Here is a 12,982-nt window from a genome sequence, read left to right as displayed (position 1 = left end):
GCAAGCTTAACCATTTTGGAATTTAAGACAAATCATGAGAATATAATTAAATATGTTGATGAGCAAGAACTGAAGGATGCAATTTATTTTCAGTTAAAAGAATTGATTGAAAAATTCCCTTATGTAGACTGCTGGCACTATAGACAGAAATTCTTTATGGAATGAAGGAATATTTTTCTACATTTAGAAGTCTGACTGAGCAACAGGACTCCAGAAGTAGAAACTGAAGCTGAGACTGTTGAAAGACAGTACAAAAGTCATTTTTCCTTCCTTTTTCCTGGCACAGCCATCTTCTTATTTGAACCTTTGCTGTATTGGTACCACTCCCTTTTCCAATGATTGTGCTTAAAAGGGGGCTTAAGGAAGGAAGTAGCCCTTGTCTTCCTCTGGAGATTTTCATGTCTGGAAGTGATGCTAAAAATGTTTAATTTTACACACAAGATATAAGATTCTGAGAGAATAAGAAATTTGCCAGTGGTAGCAAGTAACAGGACCTGCATTTGAACAAGGTAGATAGGCCCAAATCCATACTTTTTGCCACCACGTACACTGCCTCTCATAATAATAATACTCCACATTTTGCTCATTACATTACATTTACTCATACATTTTACAAAGCACTTTGTACTTTACCAAAGAATTCACATACTATGCCACATCAACATAAGAGCGTTATGAAATAGGTTATTATTACCTTAACTTGATCGAAGGGTGAAAGAGGTTCAACAAGGTTCAACACAGCTAGTAAGTGTCTGGATTGGGGCTTGAACCCAAAAGCTCTAAAGTCTCCTGTTCTTTGTATGGTCCCATAAATTCTTCAGGACAATAGTGAGGTTTCTCAGAGATCAGAAGTGTCTCCCTAAAAGTTAGACTTTGTTCTATTGATCACAGTTCTCAACCTGTGCTTCTGAGAGCCCTTGGGGTTCTGGGGAAGTACTTTGGGACTTGGGCTTGGGTGTAAGAAAGGAGCGATGGGGAGGCACTCTTTTGTATATGCTATAAATGCATTGACTTGTGATTTTATTTTGCTTATTTTACAATATTTATTATTTATTTATTTATTTGGCTGTGCTGGATCTTAGTTGGCACACGCAGAATGTTGGATCTTTGTGGCATGTGAGATTTAGGACCCTGACCAGGGATCGAACCCAGGCTCCCTGCATTGGGAGCGTGAAGTCTTAGTCACTTGACCACCAGGGAGGTCCTGGGAGGCACTTGAGTAGGGTTCTAGAACCCCACCCTTTGTCAGCTAGGTGAACCAAGGAAATCCCCAAATTGGTCTGTTCTACACACAGGACTCCTGAAAAAGTTTCCAATTGAACAAAGATTCATTGGCAAAAAGGAGAAAGAGTCTTGGAAACTACTGCTATAGGCAATATGGAGCCATTGAGAGTTTCTGAAGAGGGAAGTGGGAAAAAGCATGTGTTAGAAAAATCAATCTGGCAGTTTTGTGGTGAGTGTGAGTGAAAGTCGTTCAGTTGTGTCCAACTCTTTGGGACCCCATGGACTATACAATCCATGGAATTCTCCAGGCCAGAATACTGGAGTAGGTAGCAGTTCCCTTCTCCAGGGAATCTTCCCAACCCAGGGATCGAACCCAGATCTCCCACATTGCAGGAGGATTCTTTACCAGTTGAGCCACCAGGGAAACCCAAGAATACTGGAGTGGGTAGCCTATCCCTTCTCCAGGGGATCTTCCCAACCCAGGAATCTAACTGGGGTCTCCTGCATTACAGGCAGATTCTTTACCAACTGATCTATCAGGGAAACCCAGTTTTGTGGTAGGAAATTTTCAATGTGGAGAGTCTGGGTAGGGAGAGACAGAAAGGAGGTGATAGAAATAGTGGAGGTTTCACAAGAGGATGGGAGAGGACAGGAAAGTCAGAGCAAGATGTAGGAACAGCAAAAACTCAGTTTCTCTGGATCTTAGGGTCCAAAGGACTAAACAATATTTTTTGCATATTTATTTATTTTATTTTAAAAATTATAGCCAACTTTCTTTCCTTTGAAGTACAAGTCTAAGAATTTCAGGACATGTATAGATCCATGACCACCACCATAATCAACACACAGAACAATTCCATCTCCCCCAAACTCCCTCGCGCTGTTCCTCTATATTCACCTTTACTCCAACTCCTAACTCTTGGAACCACAGATCTTGTTCTTTGTCCTGTAGTTTTGTCCTTTTGAGAATGTCATATAGATGGGATCATACAATACAAACCTTTCGAGGTTGGCTTCTTCACCCAACATAACGCCTTTGAGATTCATGCATGTTGCTATGAGAGTCAACATGGAGATTGTGATTCCTGGAGAGTCATCCAGGAGATTCTGAGACAGGAAATAAGGCAGCAAAAGGGAGCTGTGCATTAATAATGTTGGGATCTGAATGGGTCTTTTTTCTTATAGCAAAACTTTATTTCTTTCCATATTTTTTAACACCAAAAACATTTTGTACTAAGGTACAGCCAATTAACAACATTGTGGTAGTTTCGGGTGAACAGCAAAGGGACTCAGCCATACATATACATGGACCTCTCCTCCCTCAAACCCTCCTCCCATCCAGGCTGGCACATAATATTGAGCAGAGTTGAACGGTTTTGAGTCGAATCTCTGAGGGAATTGCTTCCTTTATTCACTCTGAGAATCATTTGCTGAGCCATAAATATGTGCTATGCACTGTTTTAGGTGTTGGGATGAAGTCATGAACAGAATAAAATCCTTATCCTCCCAGAGTTTACAATCCAAGTGAGGGGAAACAAGCAAGCCCAGGAGTGGTTTGATGTCAGGAGGTGATATATTTTTGACATCAAGGAGAAGAGCCTATTTCATACAGAGTGGTCAGGGACAGCCATTTGAACAGGCAGATCTGATCTTGGACCTTCTTTAACCACGGACAGAGGATAAACTCTTCTTTACCCATGGACAGAGAATACACTCTGTGTGTGGATGGATGTGGGAGAGCAGGGAGAAACTGAGGCAAAGGAGTCATGTAATGTGGGCCTGAACTCGGCTGATGACAGAAAAATGGAAGAAAGATGAATGTAAAGAAATATTTTGGAGGAAAATGGTGTTTACTGTCTTAAGAGTTTACATAGGTTGGAAAATAATTTCTAAAAATACAGGTAAACTGACCAACAATGAGGGCAATATAAATTCTGGAAACTAAGGATACTTGGTCTGACTGTACCTAATACTTTGCAGTTGAATTAATGTAAGCTGTGGCTTTCAAACTGTACTTCTAAAAACCCCTGGGGCTTTGTTAAGGTGTTTCCAGGAGTACCAGGAGCAGTTTGGGCATGGAGCCGTGTTTTCAACTGCCAGCTGAACAAGAGCAGAGCCAAGATGATCTGTTTTACGTATTTGCTTCCTTGTAAAATTTCACTGGAGTGAGGTGTGACACAGGAAAAAGAAGAGGAGCAGGATTACTGTGTGGGAAACCTTACCCTCAAAACTTATTTAGTGAATAAAGAGGCTTAGACAGAAACTATTTTGGCCCCAGGGCATTGGTGGGAGAGGGGCAGGGGAGGGGGCAGCGGGTGGGCACAGCTAGTTGTGTTACAGATCTGACCCAGATAAAAAAATTCTCCCCCTCAAATAATTGTATCATTTTGTGTTTTCCTCTAACTATATCTACACTTAGAGTTTTTGTTTTATTTGCCATTCAAATGGTTCATTTTTTACTTTTAAAAATGAAAATAAATTCATAATACATCTTCTTTCATAAATTTCTAATCTTCCCATCAAAATTCATCAGGATTACATATCTGTTTTTGTTTTCAAATATTAGACATTTTATAGGTAAGGTTATGCTGGCTATAACAGGTAAATACCCAAAGCTCAACAGCTTAACAAAAGGGAAGTCCAATTAGCTGGAATGTGTGGCAGGGAGGTGATGGGGTGATCTGTTCTCTGCAGACATTCAGGAATCCAGGCTGATGGAGGTTCTACCTCGTTCAATTTGTGGTTTTGGAGCTCATTCAGATTTCAGGATTTAGCCAGAAGACAGAGGAAGAGAGAGCATACAGCATCACACAGGAGGTTTAAATGGACCAAACCTGAGGGTGATATACTTTACTTCTGCCCACATACCAAAGGCCAGAAATTCAAAGTTACACCTAACCAGGTTTGGTGGACAGCTAGCCTGTCCGGGACACATACATGATCACGATATAAAAACTGGAAAACATAAATCTGGGCCTTGTGTTTATGTTTTCATCTTGGGACAAATCAGCCTGAATTTATGTCTGAGTGTTTGTGACTGTGTGTGAACACTGAGATGTGTGAGGACTGACTCAGGGAGTTCTGCTCACACGTATGTTACAAAATGGCTGAAGCCTGATGTGCTAAGGAATTGGGATAATTCTGACTTTTTCTCACTTTACCTTTCAAAGTTCTGGGAAGACTCACCTGCCTAGGGCAGTCTTTCCCAACCTACCATCAAATATGTTTATGACTCCAGCGGTGAGGACATACCATGTTTGCAGTATTGCTTGGTGACTAACTGTGGTTTGTGTTTTATGGTTTTTCTCTTTTCTGCAACTCATCATTCCTTGTTAACCAAAAAGTCCTCAAGATTAGACCTACATACTTTTTATTCTTTCGAATTCACTGAATAGTCTGATCACCACTCTGTATCAAGAGCAGGTATTAAGTAATTGTGGCTAATTTACCAAATGAAATAAAGGCAGTTTAAACTCATAAATCAGTATTTCAGAACCACCTCAAGAGACATCTGTCTTTGAAAAGGCTGAGGAGTTCATTTCTTTAAAAAATGGTTAGGCAAAAAGACTCAACTTCCTGTAACTTGCTTCCTTCTCTTTCTCTTTTATTAGAGGGGGTTTTATAGACCAAGGTAGTTTACGACTCACAATGCAAGCTTATAAAGAGGGTATTTTAATTGAGGCCAAATCTGTGAATCAGCAGAAGATTATAATCTTTTTCCAAAAATTAGACTCATTTATTTTTATGATGTTGTTGAGAAAAGTAGATGAGGATAACTTTATATGTATGCATAAGGTTGGCTAAATCGAATTGGTAATAAAATCTAGCCTGGTCTGAATCAGAAAAATCATTGAAATGTTTTTGAATACTTTTGAGAAAACCTCAGCAGGAAGTTAGAATCGATACTGAAGGCCCAGAGCGTAAAAGAAACAGCCTTCCCACTCCACTTTTATAAACTTTTTATTAGCAAGAATTATTTGTTGCTTTTTGAAAGAAAGTTGGCATCATTTTAAAAGAAACCCAAAGCATGTCTAAAATGGGGTCAGGAAAATCCCACACTCCCCCACCCAAAGCCATAAGATTTTCCAAAATAATAAAGACATTTTAAAGATCCAGAAGAAGCTGGGGTTTTGCTTAATTTAGAAGCCACATTTGCTTTTGAAGGTCAATTTTTTTTTTCATGGAACATTTGTTTGGTAAATTGTCATAATTTTTGATGGAATATTTAACATTGGTGCTTCAAGAACTTCAACACATGGGAGCAAAAACTCCCAAAGTACTGCATTCATATTTTCATAGCTGTCTTGGAGTGTGTAAGCCTTAGTCACTCAGTCATGTCCAACTCTTGAGACCCCATAGACTGTAGCCCGCCAGGCTCCTCTGTCCATGGAATTCTCCAGGCAAGAATACTAGAGTGGGTTGCCATTTCCTTCTCCAGAGGATCTTCCCGACCCAGGAATCGAACTCGGGTTTCCTGCACTGCAGGCAGATTCTTTACCAACTGACCTATGAGGGAAGCCTCAGAGTGATCCTGACTAAACAGAACTGTGACAACAGGGTTCTGTTGCGTTCAGCACCCGACAGGTCCTATGGATGAATGATGGTCCTGAGAGAAGGCCAGGTCTCTGGGAGGTACTTGGTGTCCATAGGTTTGTAGGTGGTGAGGTTAGACTCTTGAACTCTAAAACCTTGAAAACCTATTTATTAACTTAGATGAGAAATAAAGCCATCAAATGGGCATGACATTTGGGGTTCACTGTCTTCTCCTGAGCTTCTGTGGGATTATTAATAACCTCTCTTGTGGTTACCATGTTCTTCATATCTGTTACTATTTTCAATTAAGTTACAGTCTGTCTTGGCTGGGAAAATAGTGTCCTTATAAGGGGTTTTGCGTATCTCTGCTTTGGTTTAATCACATGAGGCTAATGGATTTTTTTAAAAATTGAACTATAATTAGTATGCAGTAACATTATATAAGTTACAGGTGTACAATATAGTGAGTCACAATTTTTAAAGCTTATGCTCCATTTATGAAGCCCTGGTGGCTCAGATGGTAAAGACTCCACCTGCAATGCCAGAGACCTTGGTTCAATCCGTGGGTGGGGAAGATTTTCTGAAATGGGAAATGGCAACCCGTTCTAGTATTCTCGCCTGGAGAACTCTATGGACAGAGGAGTCTGGCCGGCTGGGACCGTCGATGGGGTCGCAAAGAGTCGGATACAATGGAGTGACTAACACTTTCACTTTGCCTTTCACTCCACTTGAAGTCTGGCTAAATTCCCTGTGTTGAACAATGATAACCTTGCAGCCTATTTTATACCTAATGACTTGTACCTCTTAATCTCCTACCCTTCTTTTGTCCCTTCCCACTTCCCTCTACCCGCTGGGAACCACTAATTTGTTTCCTATATCTGTGAGTCTACCTCTTTTTTTGTTATATTCACTAGTTTGTTGTGTTTTTTAGATTCCACATATAAATGATATTACATAGTATTTGTCTTTTTCTGACTTATTTCACGTAGCATCATGCCCCCCAAGTTCATCCATGTTGCCACAAATGGCAAAATTTCAGTCTTTTTTTTTTGATTGAGCAGTATTCCATTGTATAAATAAATATATATAAACATACAAAATTTGTATATATTTATATGCACACATATATATAAACTTGGAGAAGGCAATGGCACCCCACTCCAGTACTCTTGCCTGGAAAATCCCATGGATGGAGGAGCCTGGAAGGCTGCAGTCCACGGGGTCGCTAAGAGTCAGACACGACTGAGTGACTTCACTTTCACTTTTCACTTTCATGCATTGGAGAAGGAAATTGCAACCCACTCCAGTGTTCTTGCCTGGAGAGTCCCAGGGACGGGAGAGCCTGGTGGGCTGCTGTCTATGGAGTTGCACAGAGTCGGACATGACTGAAGCGACTTAGCAGCAGCAGCAGCATATATAAACTTTATATATATGACATCTTCTTTATCCATTCATCTGTTGATGGACATTTTGATTGCTTCCATATCTTGAGGTCAATTGATTTCTAAGTTCTTAGAAATGAGGTGCCTCTGTTGTTTCTACCTACAACCCCTTTCTAAAATTCAAAATTTCCAAAAGAAATGAAAATGCTTTAAGAATTTATTCTTATATGCTGAGTAGTGAAAAAAAAAATTAAGCCAATGGTCTTCCAAAGTTCTGAGTAATTTAGCATAAGTGTAAACCCTTTGCTTTTCCAGTCCTTTTTTGCAGTGGCTTGTGGGGGAATGTTCTTCTCTGTATTTTAGAAAAATAATGCCAAGAACTAACAGTTATTTTGTACTTTGTCCCAGGTTCTATACTAGGCATTTTGTTGTTCAGTTGCTAAGTCATGTCGGACTCTTAGCAACCCCATGGACTGCAGCACACCAGGCTTCCCTGTCCATCACTATCTCCCAGAGTTTGCTCAAATTCATGTCCATTGAATCAGTCATGTTATCTAACCATGTATTAACTTATGTAATCCTTGCCACAACTCCATGGATTAAGAATTATTATTACCCCTATAATACAGATGAGGAAATAAGCCCAAGGAGGTAGAGGAATTAGCCCAAGTTCAAAACAAAGCTCGAAGTGGCAGAGCCAGAATTTTATCCTAGGCAGATTGATTCCAGGGTCTGTCCATTCACCCTTGTTTGAAAGCCTCCAAGGCCAGAGATAAATTCAAGGACTTTTGGTACTTTTTTAAAAAAGGACAAGATTTCTTACACAAGTTTATACTTTACTGGTGCTTTCTTCCCCGTATATATGAAAAGAACTAGATCTCATTTATAATCTGATTTCAATCAAAGATGTATCTACTGATTGCCAATTTCATTAAAGCAAGAAAAATGCTTGACCCTACAGAGCTTCACTGGGTAATCAGTCTGCTACTTCCAGCTACCAAGAAGGAGGGCTGTTTTTATCTGAGAAAAATCTGCCAGCTATATGTAGATTTAAAAAAATTTTTTAGCAATATATCTAACTAATTTTAAAAGCAATATATCTAACTGAAGTGATTACAGCAGTGATACTCTTTCAGCATCATAAATCTCTCTTTTAGAGATTATATTGCTGTGTAACTACCAGAAATATTTTCATAAACACCATTGCTTTTTCTTCAAAGAATTTCATAATCTCTTTGATGCTTTCATGCACAGTAAATTTTTATCCCTGCATTATTTTGTTGGTAACACCCATTTTATTTTTAAAATCATGCCAAATAAACACAGAACAAATGCACTTAAAAGTTATTATTTTTTGAAGCAACATTTGGCCTGGTTTTTAGAAGACATGATAAATGCTGCAAATATTTGAACTCATTTTTATTCTTTGTTTCACTTTTTCATCCCCAAAGAGTTTAAAATATAGGTAGACTAAAAAATATATGAGAAAAAAAAATAACAAGGATTCACAGATTTTTTTTTCATCATGTCATCATGTATGATAAATTTTGAAAACTTTATATCTATAGAGTATTATGGAAAATCTATTTTTACTTCAGATGAATAATTTTTTAACAAGAATATATTATTAAAAAATTCATATCACATGGTCATGTAACTGAATTGGCAGAAAGTACATTTGACTTATCCTATTTAATTATTGCATTATTAAATATAAATTATTTAATGACAGTTGTCATAATGAAAATGTAGATTTTAATCAAAAACTACAAGATACCATTCAAAAACAAACAGCAGATGATATAAACTGCAGTGTGAGTGTCAAATTTAATCACTGATCAATTCAGTGGAATTCAGTTTGTTTTTCACAGTAGTTATAGTCTATAAAGTCATTTTAAACATTGATTTAGCAAATACTGATCCACTGCTCCCAGGGAAAATATAGGCTTAGGTTTCCATGAGTATTTCGTCACAGCATTTTCATTAACTGATCAATATATGACCTTGTTTTGCGTGCATTTCTGTTTAGAGACACTTTAATATATATTATTGAATCATTACATTGAACTCATGGCCAACAGCCTTGGGTAACTCTGTAGTTCATGTCTAAATGAAGCTTATCTAAAATGCTGTTTTCTCTGTGAGGCACGTCACAGCCTTATCGGCTTAAGAACACTAAAAAGCACTTCAGCACTATGTCTGGAAGCCATTTAAAATAACAAAGTCACACATATACACGTACACAAAGCACAAAAATGCAAAAAAAAAAAAAGTGGAACTAAATAGATCACAGAAATAACACTTATTTACAGTCTGAGGGCTGAAACAAGAAGACAGAGCATAGCCTTGCCATTAATTCAAATATTTCACCACTCTGTGCATGTCTGTGAATGACTGAGAAAGCTCCATGTGTATTGATTTTCGGGTTGTGAATAAATTTCAGTACATAGGTGAATTTGCAGATATGGAATCTACAAATAGGACTGACTGTATTTGTAAAACTTAAATATACAACTGATCAGTGTGTCAGAAAACAAGCTTCTTATTTAGAAACCCAAGCTGTTTTAGGTATTATTCACTTATCAAAGTTCTCCTTCATAGACCAAAGTAGCTAGTACATATTTAATCTTTTAAAAGGACATTTTACTTCTATCAGTTGAAATAACTCTCATAATAAATGTACAAAACTCCCATCTTCAAAAAATTTTAAAGTGTGATAAAAATACAAAGATATTTCCAAATAGCATAAATGTCTCTGCTTCAAAGAGTACCCCTTAAAATGTGTTGCCCTTGAGCAGTGTACAGCCTGATCAACCATACACAGCAGCCTTAACTCTAGGTAGGTTGCACAGGAGAAACACAGTGGACAGAGTGGATGAGTTCAACTTTTGAGAAATGCTGACTGTTAGATAATATCTATTACAAAGAGTAGCAAACTTGGAGACAGAGAGACCTCACTTGAAAAACCTGTACTGCCAATTATTTTTTAAGCCGATTTTATTCATTTATTTTAAAATTTGTATTTATTTATTTGGCTGTGCTGGGTCTTGGTTGCTGCCTGTGGGCTTTTCTCTAATTACCGCGAGCAGGAGCTACTCTCTAGTTGCGGGGCTCTGGCTTCTGATTGCAGTGGTTCTCTTGTTGCAGAGCACAGGCTCTAGGGCAAGTGGGCTCAGGAGTTGCGGCTCCTGGACGCTAGAGCACAGGCTCAACAGCTGTGGGGCACAGGCTTTGCTGCTCCACCGCATGTAGCAGGTTCAGGAATTGAACCAATGTCTCCTGCATTGGCAGGTGGATTCTTTCCCACCGAGCCCCAGGGAGGCTCTGTACTGACATTTATGTTGTGAGCAAGCTCTCTCTCTGAGCTTTAGTTTCTACACCTGTAATAAGAGGACAATAATACCCAGAGAAGTTGATTTGAGAAGGAAAAATAATAAACCTATGAAAAGTATAAAAAAAAGTCTGACGTTAAGAACTCTTCCTCGAGTCCTGTAAACAGTGGGATTTCCTTGAAGTTTTAGAACAAGGGAATCATCAGATTGCAGTTAAAAAAAAAAAGTAATTCTTGTGTTGGCTTGAAAATGGATTAGAAGCAGACTGGTTGGTATAAAAGCCCAGATTAAAAAAAAAACACCGCCCCCCCAGAAAAAAAGCTCCTTAAAACCCAGTCTAAGACAATCGATAACAAGAAAGGAGAAAGGAGAAAGACTGAAGAGTTATTTCCAAAACTGCATCGTGCATTTGAAGATGTGATCCTTTCTGGAACCCCTTTTCTTAGCTGAGATCGCCCTTTCCCCCCAACAGTTGCTTTGTCAGCTGTGAAATCCTGTCCATTTTGCTGGAGACTTGACCTCCTGCCAATGGATAGCTGACTTGAGACTGGATCTGGGGATGGGGCAGGGGGAGGAGGTAACAGGTACAAAGAGCCAGTCCCCTGGCATCAAAGTGGGAAGTTAGTTTCCGGGCTCAGCTACATGCTTGAGTAGCTTGTTCTCTTCTGTCCTGTTTTCTTTGCCTCCTTGTCCTAGGAGCACTCCTAAGTAAACCACTTTCTTAAGAATCCTGACTCCTAACTCTTTCTGGAACACTAACGCCAAAAGTGAAAGACCTTACGAAAAGACCCATAGCTGCAAAGGGAATGTGGAGGAGAGAGCAAAAGAGGGCCTTAGGCTCTTGCTTCATCTCAGACTTCATAAATCCTTCTGACTGGTTGACACTTTTCCTATAAAGAGACACATGATGAGGTGGTTCTTCTGACGATCTGCCAGTAAGTTCATTCTCCCCTTGGGGTAGAAAAATATTAACATTGATTGCCTGATTAATCCCTCCAAATTTTTCCTAAAATATTAAACTCTTTTAAGCTTGCAACTTTACAACTGAAAAATTGCTTCAGCAAGGCCTTGGAGGATGGCATTATGTACAGTGAATCTTTTTGATTAGTTGAAAAAATACAGATTAAAATTGAATTATCAATAAAATATGTTGAATTTAAAATCAAATGAAAATCACGTGAGTCTGGAAAATATATATTTATCATGGGTGTTTTCCAGAACCTTCTTTTTACCTGGCTAAAATATTTTTTAAAGCACTTTAAGTTTTGAATAAGGATTTTACTTTTTTATTAAAAAGAGCAGTCTGTCATTGGTTTTAATGCTGAAACCGAAGGTCCTTGAATTGGTTGTTTTTTATAAAGTGAGCTCTCAGTAGTTTCTAAGCTTAGCCTATCATAAAGTTATAAAATGGATCACATTTATTTTAGGTTAAAAAATATGTTGGAAACAGTTTTAAGTATTGGGAAAAGAAAACAGACTTTAAAAATAAATGGTATGAAACTTTATAAAGATCTTTGGAAGTGACAGTGAGAGAGTGTTTTCAGACTAGAACAAATAAGGGACAGGGATTTGCTTCAGGATGAATTAGTAAAATGATAATCATTCCTAAAGAAGGACTAATTATATGTATACATATAGCTGATTCACTTTGCTGTATAGTAGAAATTAACACATTGTAAAGCAATTATACTCCAATAAAAATTAATTTTTAAAAGGACTAATTATTAGAGAGATAAGATAGAAATCAGCAAAACAACTGAAACAAGTCTAAGAAAGGACCGAGAATGGTTGAAAAAACCTTTAAATGTGGTCACTTGAAGGATAAACGTATTAGATTTTGGTGGTCTGTCTTTCACCAAGGCATCTATCTTGTATTGGATATCTAAAGCAGTTTGCAGCATTTGGCAACCTTTCATTCAGCCGTTGAGGAAAATATTTAAATCAAACATAACCTTTGAAAAAAATCTTAAGACAAATAAAATGTTATAGGACTGCTTTCTGGACAGGTTTCTAAACACATTGAAAGTCCCCAAAGTTATCTTATTATAGATTTTTCCTATGAGAAGCTTGTATATTTGCAAGACAAACAAGCAAACAAACATAAGAAACCAGAGAAATAAACTTCCAAAACCCCAAGAAAGTTCCAAAATAAAAGCCCAAGTGCCAGAGATACAGATCTTAATGTCTTCCCAGAGCTACTGATGAGGCATTTCAATCTTGTCTCAGATATCATGTTTATTGAACGTCTGTCTCAGCATGCCAGGTTTCTAAACATATTTCAGGATAGTAACATGATAGAAGAATGAGGTGGAAATTCTGCTTTAAGCTGGACATGCCCAGGGCTTCCCGTTCCCAAACTACAAAATATTTGTTTGCCTACCCCTATCAGCACCTCAGGCTAAATGTGTCCTAAACTGAACTCTCTTTCCTCCTCCTTCTGCTTTATCTCCTCACTGCCCTTCAGGCCTCACTGGGCTTTCAGCCTGGCTGGTAACCTCAGATTCCAGTGGA

This window comes from Bubalus bubalis, chromosome 10 (genome assembly GCF_019923935.1).
Source record: "Bubalus bubalis isolate 160015118507 breed Murrah chromosome 10, NDDB_SH_1, whole genome shotgun sequence".
Classification (NCBI taxonomy): Eukaryota; Metazoa; Chordata; class Mammalia; order Artiodactyla; family Bovidae; genus Bubalus; species Bubalus bubalis.
The sequence above is the reverse complement of the archived record's forward strand: the minus strand, read 5'-3'. Positions refer to the sequence as shown.